We start from the raw sequence: 11,652 nt of genomic DNA, 5'->3' as shown, positions 1-11,652 counted from the left end.
GTAATTTTTCACTTTGTGCTTCGTTTGTTGTCTGTATTAGAAGCGTTCCGTCTCTTAATTTTTTGGCGGATTTTAGGTCACCAGTCACCGTTGCTGAAAGGACTCTCCGTATTAAGAAAGGTGACACCTTAGTAAGGGTCTCCCATTTGTTTACACATTTCATCACAAGATATCTGCGGCAAGCGGAAGTTATATTTACTCCTCCGTCCGTTTCCGGGCGGGATCTTTTAGTTGGAGGAAGATTGATAGTCTCCATGAATGCGTAAAGAAAAATTCATCCCCTGAGCTCCCCACCCACCACGGAGCCACACATTCGGGACGCCACACCGAGATCCGGTGTGGTCGCCAGGGCTACCCAAGGGATATAGGAACCTTCGATAGGAGGCCTCTTTCGGGTTAGAACCTCCAGCGCGGGTGCCCTCCGAACCCACACGCCTTCGGCCGCCCTACGGAGACCCCCATATCTCTAACTATAGCACTAACCCGTCCTGGCGTACGCTCGGAAAGAGCCGCCAAGCTCCCAGACGCCAGGAGCCGATTGACCGAGCTGGGATCTTCTCGGCCGCCCGTTTTGCGGGGAATCCAGGGCCGAAGTGGGGTGTTGAACTCCGGCCCATACCGGGTTTCCGATGCCCAGCTGGGTGCCGGAGAGCTCACCCACCAGGATCCCCTTCTCCCCCACGTACGGGTCTCCACGCACGGCAAACACGTGGGTGATTCTGGACGCCAGATGTTACGGCTTCTCAGAACAGCAGAGTCACATGCTGTCTGGACCCTATCCGAGCGAGCGACGGGGTTTTTTTTAACGAGCTTGTCTCCTCGGTGGGCTCGGGTCCGTGGGGGCGCGGCTCTATAAAGGAAGATATTACTCTCTTCCCTCCGTGCGGGGGGGGGGGGTGGGATTAGAGAATACTGTGGCAATGATGTGACCATTTTGAGGCTGGCTTCCTAGCAGTTTTGAGACCAATTTCACGAGCTTTCATCTGTGAACCCCTCAGGGAATCTCTAAATGATTACTGGTGCTGGCATTACTGGCATATAGAAGGAATTTTCTCCCAAGTAACACCATCGGTTTTGTACAAATAAGTCACCGATTAGCGCCAGGAACTAATTTTTTGTCTCCCGTCCGGCTTGATACGATGCATTCATTTTACCGCACCACAAGAGTGACCCCCCTATGTGCAGGTGGGAGCCTGAGATTGTTAATCGAAATACCATTACAAGCCCTAAATAGAATGTTCTCTTGGTATCGGGCCGTCCCAATACCGGTCTGGGAGCCGCGACTGGACTATTCCATCGAATTACGCCCAGAAAATCCGTATTTGGCCCTGCCAAGCGATCACCTGAACCATATGGTGCTGGGGGAGGAGGACATACGCTCCTGTCAACCAGGGCCCCTCATGATATGCCACCCCCACGTAGACAGGTCACAGAGTATCCACCTTCATCGTGCTTGTATTCGCTATTTGTAGGGACGGCGAAAGGGGAAGAAGCAGGGTGTGATATCCGTGTCCTAAAAAACCCTCGCGCGGTATACTATCGCGCAAAGGGGAGTGATGTGTGGATATATAGCGTGCCGCGCCCGAGTCGCCTAGTGCAGATGCTCCTCCCGTTCCGAAGAGGAGAAGGTAATGGAAACCCAGGTGAAGGGGACGGGGGTCTATAAATTGCCTCCGCGCTGTAGTGCATATATTGAGGGCCATTTATTACTCGGGCATTCAAACCAGATAGAAGAACACCCCCTCCAGGCTCGAGAAATAGTAACGCCAGCCGTAACCGAAGTATTTTCAACGGTAGGCATGAAGCTGGAATTGCTAGACATACCTGGGAGGCGGGCTCAGCTCGAGGAACTATACACTCAGGCGCGAATGGCATATCCGCCCCACGAAGGGCTCCCGCTGAATAAAATGCGCAGGTTAATGAAAGAGGTGCATCAGGTAATGGAAGGAAAAGAAATACAAATACCCCGCGCATACCCCTTCGTGGCTAACTGGGAAAGAATAATTTATATTATGACAGGTATTGTCCTCACGGGAGGTATAGTGTGCGGAGCGGGGATTATGGTTTTAAAATCAAGGAAAGTTGCGGTTAGACCACCTGCAGAGATAAGGGCCATAGAGGCGACTCCAAAAGAAAGTGAAAGGGAGCCCCAAGGCGACGGCGGCATGAGTACGACAATCTACTAGTAATGTGATGTCATAACGTTAGTTAGGCCGCTCAAAATTAGTATTGGAATTAAAGAGATGGGAAGATGCTTATAAGTTTTAAGACAATTACCGTGTTTTAAAAAAACATATATGTGGATGTTTATTCTCACAATTTCCTAATGAATTTAATAAAGCACGAGTATTTTATTTACTGACCGTAAGTCTACCTATTAATCAACCATTTGATAAATGAATGTATTTTAATAATTGCAGTTATAAAAAGCAGAGAGAGAACGAGGGTATGGTTACGCGCCAAGATAAGGGATGACCAACGCTAATGGCCAAGGAGTTTCGAGCTCGATAAAGAGAAAGGTCGAGGAAGGCGATCAGGCCCCGCGGAAGGGGAAGAAGATGATTCAGCCCGGTGACGCGGACATAACGGAGGTATCGGTAGATAAGCAGGGTATCTTCCCTCGTAACCTTCCTCGGATGACTGCGGACCGGCCTAGCCACCAGTAAGTATCCAGCACACTAAGATGTATATTAGAGGCACCATAACCATACGCCCCCTGAGTCCCGGAGGCAGGATGGAGGCCACGGCGAGATTGCGGAGGCGGCTACGGTGCAAGTGTTGACGGCGGTGGCCCATATATCGGTGGTGCACGAGGTGTTCCAGGATCCCCCCAGTGCCACATTCCCACCCTTCCCCAAGTGGACCGGCTGAGGCCGCGTAAGAAGGAAGACAAGAAACGAGCTGTGGAAGACAAACTGTTTAGTGCTCAGTGTTTTGTATTTACCAGAAATATATGTGTCCCAAATAGATAAATTAGTAGTGATTTCAACTGTATAAACATGTGTGATTGTGAGTGTAACCTTATTACTAGGGCAAGAGAGAATAAGGGATTAATTTTTGGTAATATGTGTGTTGATGAACGCTTATGGGTTTTTTTTCTTCATTCTTCCTTCTGAAAGTTAACTTAAGTCAATTGCACAATTAAAGTAAAGAATTCGATTTCAGAGCTCCAAAGGCTTAGCTACCATGAAAAAAGGAGAAAAATTAATTTTAAATTAAGATTGCAGGGGTATGTGCTTAACATTTATCAAAGAAAGCATTATAAACTGTCTAACAAAAAAAAGGTACTACTATGTAATGTTTATATTTAACTGTAATATCTTGGGTGCACAGGCAGCTCTCGCCGCGGAAAATTTTTAACTTAACACGGAGCAATAATTAGAAAAGAAAATGTAGTCAGCCCAGTGAAGGGGCAGACTAATTTTAATGGGGTGGGAGTATTGTGATATTCCGCTTCTCAGAATATCAGGAAATATAAGGTAAAGGCAGCATCACGAATTTTCCGCGAACTCCCAAAATTTTCCTCTCTCTTATCTCATCCCCTTCCCTTCCGCGAAGTTTCGTAAAGTCTTGGGTCTATGACACAGGGCTGAGCGATCAGCACGTGAGAAGGCGAAGTCCTAGACCAGTCATAGATTCTCCTTCTCCCTCACCCCCTCCCCGCGGGCACTCCCTCCTTTCTCTCAGATGCTGATCGTCGGCCGCGGATGACCAGGCGCACAGGCGAGCGCAGGGCGCGTGATGGTCAAAGGGCGCCTAGAATGTTCAAGAGAAACCTTCCCCTCCTTTCCCTTTTCTTCTTTCCCCTATACTGACGACCCCTCTTGGAGGGATATAAAAGGGAAAGTCTTTTGGGAGAGAGGGGTTGGAGTTACGCCGGTTTAGAGACTTCTAGCTTGATCTACTGCCACCCAGCTACGCCACGACGCTGTCGAGACTTCGGTTGGCCGCAGGCCAACGACCAAACATTATTCTTCAATGCTAAACGTCTCCATTGCTTAACCGTCAGCTTGCTGACAACACAACGGCCACTTTAGTGGCCCCCGCGCGAGGCTACGCGCGAGACAACGAAGCGAGAGCTGCAAATGAAGACGACGCCAGCAACGACGCCGACGACGACGCACCGATAACCTTCCCGTCACTAAAAGGGCGCCCGTGGGGCCGCGGCAGACTGAGCACGATCCTACTTTCGGGCTCAGGCTCCACGGTTATCACTCACGGGTGTCGCCTTTCACCCGGTGACAATCCCAGGTCGCTTTGGCCGCTAACTTGGCCGCTTGGAAACCATGGCGGCTAACGACTACTCGCCGGCGTCGCCAGGAGACAACGCCGCCATTGAGATGACCGCGGAAACGACGCCGCCTTCGACGCCATCGCCTGCCGCCGCCGCAGCAGCCGCTGCAGCGGCAAAACATCGAATGGCGGCCCTTAAGAGGGCCGCGAACCAATCCACCGAATGCAATAAATCTTGTCCCCCGGTCGCACAAACAGTGCCGACACATACCCCGACGCAAACATCGCATGGCCAAGACGACGAGGGCTTCACCCTCGTCAAAAGTAGGAATGCGGCTCATAAAAGAGCTCGCTTAGTTAGCCCGACTACTGTCATTGACAATCAATTTTCGCCACTGATGAGCTCTCAGCGAGGCCAGGAGCACTCGGCTCAAGACTCAGAATCAAATGATAATTCTCAATCTCAGATTAATCAGAAGGGAAACGTTGAAGCCACACAGGTGGCTGCAAAAACGATTAGAGTACCGCCTTTTGTGGTTCATGTAGTCCAGCAATGGCTCCCGATTTCAGAGGCTCTGGAAAAATCCCTCACGGTGCCGCCAAAATGTAACTTGAAAGGGGCATCGGCGATCCAAATTCAATGTGCAAACCCTGATGATTACCATAAAGCACGAGAAATTTTGCGCGAATTAAAGTCAGAATTCACAACGTACCAAATGCCTTCAGACAAGGCACCACAGTTTGCAATTCGCAATTTACTTGCATCAACGCCTGCCGACGCTGTCAAGACAGCCCTCGATAGAAAAGGGTTTCAGGTGAAAAATGTGATTCAATTGACAACGACACGACCAACAACTGCTGATCGTGCCGCAGGCAAAACGTCGGTAGCGCGGCGACTCACGCCCGTCTACCAAGTCATACTAGAAACAAACTCTCAATTGCTCCCAATAGGGGAATCTTTTTACTTGCTGGCCATGCGAGTTAAAGTAGAACGATACACCAAGCCTAAGGGAGTTCTGCAATGCCACAGATGCCAGGGATTCGGACACAATAAAAATTACTGTAACACTCAGGCCCGTTGTGTGAAGTGCGCCGGGATGCATGACACTGCTGAGTGTTTAAGGAAAAACCACTCGACGCGAAGTGCGTCAATTGTGAAGGTAAACACACCGCCAACTATCGCGGATGCTTCGCATTCAAGTTCGAAGCGAAGCGACTGACAGCGCGTGCCGCGAAAACGACAAAACCCTCTTTCATTCCTGCTCCAAAACCTACTTCAAATCCTAGGCTTCGCGGTTCGACAATGAACCAAGAAGCATATCCACCTCTTAAACCAACAAAACTAAACCCACCAACCCAACCAATCCCTTCTTCGAGCCCGACCAATCAGAACGCTTCTCCCGAAACCTCTGATCTCTTTTCCTTCTTCACGCAAATTACTGAAAAATTAAGTCTTCTAAAGACACCAACTGAGAAGAAAATGTTTCTTCTCAAGCAGATGTGCGCACTGCTTGACAATGAATCATAATCGACTCGGCAACATTTCTTTACTCTGCTGGAATTGCAACGGCATCCGAAGCCGACAGCATGAGTTTTAAACTTTATTTCCACTGGCATCTTTGATGTAGTCGCCCTTCAGGATCTATCGCAAAAAATGACATTTCACATTCCAAATTTCAAAACATATCGGCGAGACGTCTCCAACAAACCTGGCGGAGTACTGATCGCAGTTAAATCATCAATAAAACATAAAGCATTGCCGACAAACTCCCTTAGCACTCTTCAATCCATTGGTATTTCCATTCCAACTCCAACGGGCAACCTTTATATCTATTCTGTGTACCAACCTGCGTCAAAAAACATTTTTCCCGATGAAGTACTTTCTTACTCAACGCCGACAAGCAAATCATTGCTGCCGGCGACTGGAACTCAAAGCATGAGGAATGGGGCTGTCGACGCACTAACTCGCGTGGCAAAGTTCTCCACGAACTTTGTTCTGATGGCCAGTTTAATGTCGAAGTGCCGCTATCGGCGACGCACATTGATACCCGGGGAAATGATATCTTAGATTTCTGCCTGACAAAAAATATCCGAAACCTTTCCACTCCCTAAGTATTGACTGACATTGCAAGTGATCACTTTCCCATCCAAACTGACATTTGGTGTGCGCCTGATGAGATCATCCCGTCATCAATTAATAAAACAAATTGGCAGTATTACGCAGACCACTGTCATCATTCCTTCTCCAACCTTCCACCCCCATAAACCCAAACCCCAGCAGCCATCGAAGAGCACGTTGAACTTATTACATCAAAGCTCCAAGATGCGCTCGCTCTCGCTTCCCTTCCGTATCATAAACCTTCCAATAACTACCACACCTTACCACCATTCATCCACGATCTCATTACGGAACGCAACCGAGCCCGAAGGGCATGGATGAGGAGACGAGACGCAACGGACAAAAGACGCTACAATTGCTTCGCTAATTAAGTGAAGAAAGAAATTAGTGCGCACAGAAGGCGCCAATGGCACGAAAAAATAGACAGTTTGGCAGTATCGGACAATTCCATTTGGAAAATGTCTCGAGCACTGACAAAAAAAAGAACACCATGCACCCCATTACGACAAAATGATATGCTTATTCACGATGAAACGGACAAGGCAGAAATCTTAGCTGACGCCTTTCAGGCTGCCATGACTTTGAAAGACGACTGGAAACAGACTGACGATGACTGGGAAGCAGAAGCCGTCTATGACGCGCTTGAAAACCTTCCCACACCGCCCTTCACTCCCGTGACTGAGACGGAACTAAGACTTTATTTGAAATATATCAATCCCAAAAAGGCAGCCGGCCTAGATAATATTTCAAACAGACAACTCCTTTTCTCTACCCGACCTTTAATCCTTCATTTAGTGCATCTGTTCAACAGTTGCCTAGCCGCCAGTCACTTTCCAAAACAATGGAAAGTGGCAAAAGTATTCCTTATCCCAAAACCCGGAAAAGATCCTTCATTACCACTTAACCGCAGACCAATTTTCTTACTTTCCAACCTCTCCAAACTCCTTGAGAAAGTCATCAAAAACCGTCTTGACAATTACCTACGGACAACCGACTTACTACGACCGGAGCAAATGGGTTTCCGTGAAGGACTCTCCACGACGCTCCAAGCCCTTCGACTAGCCGAATTCATTTCCCAGGGTTTTCAACGACGTATGTACACGGCTGTGGTTTACCTAGACGTCGCCAAGGCCTTCGACCAAGTGTGGCACAAAGGCCTCATTCTGAAGCTTTGCCGGGCTAAAATCCCGCCTCATCTCGTGAAACTTATCATGAGTTTCTTGCACGCGAGATCGATTAGAGTCACAGAAGGCAGTGCTCTATCAACAGTAAGAGAAACGAACTGCGGCGTACCGCAAGGCGCCATCCTCTCCCCAACCCTCTTCAACCTATACGTCAATGATCTTCCTTCTTCTCCACAAACTCAAACTTTCATGTTCGCCGACGATACAGCTATTGCGGCGCAATCTTGGCATGGCAACTACGCCATTCGCAAGCTACAAACCCATCTTTCTCTCCTTGATAAGTTGACTCTCGCTTCCAAAGTTACGATTAACGTCACCAAGAGCAAAGTCGTTGCTTTCGGAAGAAAAACGAGAAATTCTGTCTCCAAAAACCTAACCTTCAACTCCCTCCCAATACCAATGGATAAATCACACAAATTCTTAGGGATACACTTCGATCAAAAACTCACTTGGAACACACACGTACAGCAGGCCCTTAAATCAGCCAATGCAGCAAGAGCCTCTATGGCTTCATTACTAAATTCTCGCTCGCAAATCTCGCGACGAGACAAGGTTACTCTATACAAAAGTATTATCAGACCAAGGCTGCTGTACGGGTGCGAAGTATTCGGCAATACTTCCCTACAGAACAGGAAACGCTTAGAACAGTACCAAAATAAAACCTTGCGCTACATCACAAACCAATCCCGACTCGTTCCAATGAAAGAAATCAGAAACGCACACAGAGTACCAACTATCCACGAGTTCATTCGGTCGCAAGCTGTAAGACTAAAGAACTCTCTTCCACGAAACACGCTTACAAAAGATCTCTGGAATAATCCAGCACCAAGAAAACGCTTCAAAAGCTACAGACTTACACAAGAAATTCTAACTCGCTAAAACCGAGTTCTTTCCTATCATCTTTCGCTCTAATTTAATTTTAAATATCATGTAATGTAGAACAATCGCAAGTCAAAACAACCAACTTATGAGAGAGCAATCAGCTCAATCAGCCGGTTGTAAATTAAATGTAAGAAAAATCAAATTGTATTGGAAAACTCAAAACCCTAATACATACAGGATTACTTAACAAAATAACAAAATATTGAATAAAACTAATTAAAAAAAAGTTTATTAAAAAACAGAAAAGAGGCAAATGCCCACAAAAAAATATAAACAAAATTAAACAAAAAAGAGGCAGCTGCCCACGAAAAAAAATATACAAAATACGACAAGAGGCACGAGCCCACAAAAAATTATATAAATGAAATTAAGTAATCCTCTCAGAAAAAAAGGCATACGCATTCAAAACTCATTAATTAGTATTAGATTGCAGTGGACCGACATTTGGCCACCTGCCGGCGCCTTGTAAAGCCGATTAGTTTTTAAGTTTAATTTTAGAACTATAAAACTTTAGGGAAATTCATCATCAAGTAATTAATTTTAATTCTTCCTAATTTTAATAGTGCAATGCACACGCTCACTAGAAGACTTTCTTTCCTTTTCTCCTTCACTTACACTGGAAAGGTAAATACTGGTCCCTTACACGCTTGAACAGTCATGTCCCCTATGTCGAGATTTATTCTCCAATGCAAATTAAAGACTAATTCTCCAATGCTAATTAAGTGCCAAGGGCACGTTCCAAAATGCTGAAGACTACGAATGCCTCATGTTTGAAAACGAAGAATTGCCTCATAATTTTCAAAAAATACAATGGTATTCAATTAGGTCTGTGACCTAATTTCTTAATGTTCAAGTGAATATACTTTACTTTATTGTCACGGCTCAATAAATTATTCAATTATCTTTAACCTCTATTTTTAATGGGTCTGAAGACGCACAGATGCAGCAAGCTAAATGCAAGGGCCAAAAGCCCAGTCAATGAGGGAACGGAACGGAGAGAGGGGTTGATTTTGCGGCGACTGGGAGGCGGCCTGGAATAGTAGGGGTGGGCCATTGCGAGTGGGACTGTCGGAGGGATTCCACCCCTCTGCGGGAGACAAGTGAACGTCGAGAGCTGTCTAGCGCCCATCTTTCAAAACGTAAGAATAAAAACTTTGTGTTATTCTAGAGGGAATGAGGTCTCTCTTTCCGCTGATTTAAACCCCCTGTACCGAACCAGAGTTCGAGTCGGACACCCTCCTTCAATGGGGGATGGTACGACACGAAGTGAAATTCATGGGAAGAAAAGTAGATGGGTCCTTGAAAGAGGCAAATGACGTCACAGTATTTGAATTTTATGGATGCTACTTTCATGGATGCCCTACATGTTTTGAAAATAGAGATTCACCAATTATGAACTGCGCTGGGGAGAGCATGAATTCTAGGTACGAGGGTACAATGAGGAGACGGGAGAAGATACTTAGAGGTGACGGTAAATTAGTAGCAATGTGGGAATGCGAGTTCACAAGAATGATGAATGCAGAACCTGAGCTGGTAAAATTTGTGGAGAATAGAGCGATATTTATAAAATAAGAAGCCGTTAGACTCACGCGATGCGTTCTTTGGTGGCCGAACTAACACCGGAAAATAGTATCAAAAAACCAAAGAAGAAGATGGTGAAAAAATTAAGTATTTTGATGTCTGTTCCCTTTACCCGTTAATTAATAAATGGAAAAAGTACCCCATTGGCCATCCTAAAATTTTTATTGGCAAAGAAGTTCCGCCGATGGATAAATGAGAGGGGTTGATTAAATGCTGTGTATTGCCTCAATAGCAAAAAAATCCTCAATCGTAAGGATCCTGAACATAACATTGGAATTTGCCCTCATGTTAACTGGAATGTGTTTCCAATAACATAGTCTCCAAATTCCCGTAAGATTATATGCACTTGGTGTGCTTAGGATTGATGAGAAAATTCATAACCCTATCTTTGAAAGACAACGTTAATGTGCGGATTTCCCCGTCAAAAGTGGCTGGTTTGTCCAGTAACCTCATGCATTTATCACCATACATATCTCGAAGTGACTTTGCACGGAAACCACGACCTATTTATGAATATCCTTAAAGGCGGGGAGAAAGAGGATATTACTAACTGGAGACCTATCGAATTAATGCCAACCATGGCCAAATTATTCACGGGGATCCTGGCAGATAGGATCTACCACTGGGTCTTGAGGAGCCCACGGATGTTATTTCCTGTCAAAAAAAAAGTTTCGTGCCTTCCACAGAGGGGTGCTTTGAACACAATTTCCTCCTGCAGGCAGCGATCGAGGCGGCCCCCGCAACTATAAGGAAATCGCGGTAGCCTGGCTAGACCTCGCAGATCCATTTGGCTCCATCCCCACGACCACATCTGGCGCACATTGCGGGACCTCGAGATGCCGGAAGCGATCATACAGGTCATTGCTTCCCTATACGCAGAGGCAAAAACGAAGGTGGAGCTCGCCACCGAAGTCACGGAGGCAATACCCCTAAGAAATGGCGTCAGGCAAGGTGACCCTCTCTCCCCCCTTCTCTTTAACCTGGCTATTGAGTTATTCGCGCCTGGTTATTCGCGCTGTCCTCCAGAAGCGAGTCACAGCAGCATACAAAGGTGGCACCACCTCCCTGTATGTCCTTGCGTATGCAGACAACCTGGTCGTCGTAGGGGGGTGAAACCCTACAGGGCATTACTAGAGACATAACCGTAACTACAGAGAGTGGCCTCCTACCCTGGCAAAAAAATCGACCCCTCGCACACATTTATTCTTCCCAGAATAATATTCCCCTCCGCGTCGCCGCTGTAGCAGTGAAGGATCTGGCCACCGCTGATAAATCCATCCAGCAGGCAATCAAGTCCTGGCTCTCCCTACCTACGAGGGCCACCAAGGAAATAATCAACATCCCAACCAAGGCTGGTTGCGGGGGGTATACACCATTGACAGATGAGGCCAACATCCAGGCCATAGTACATGTCTTCCGGATGTTATCAAGTAAAGACCCGGAGATTAGGAAGGCTGCCGAGTACGGACTACAAAATACAGTATTATTTAAGAGTTGGGTGCAATGGTCAACCACCATCAACAGGATGCTCTGCGAATACTTAATTGGCTCTATGGAGGGCGAGCAAGGCACAAGTTCGAAAGAATGCGCATCGACTTGGTCAAGAGCGAGGAAGGCGACCAGAGCGCTTGCGTCACTGTGCATGCCAAGGTG

Source organism: Ischnura elegans, chromosome 3 (genome assembly GCF_921293095.1).
Source record: "Ischnura elegans chromosome 3, ioIscEleg1.1, whole genome shotgun sequence".
Taxonomy (NCBI): domain Eukaryota; kingdom Metazoa; phylum Arthropoda; class Insecta; order Odonata; family Coenagrionidae; genus Ischnura; species Ischnura elegans.
This window is presented reverse-complemented; position numbering follows the sequence as displayed.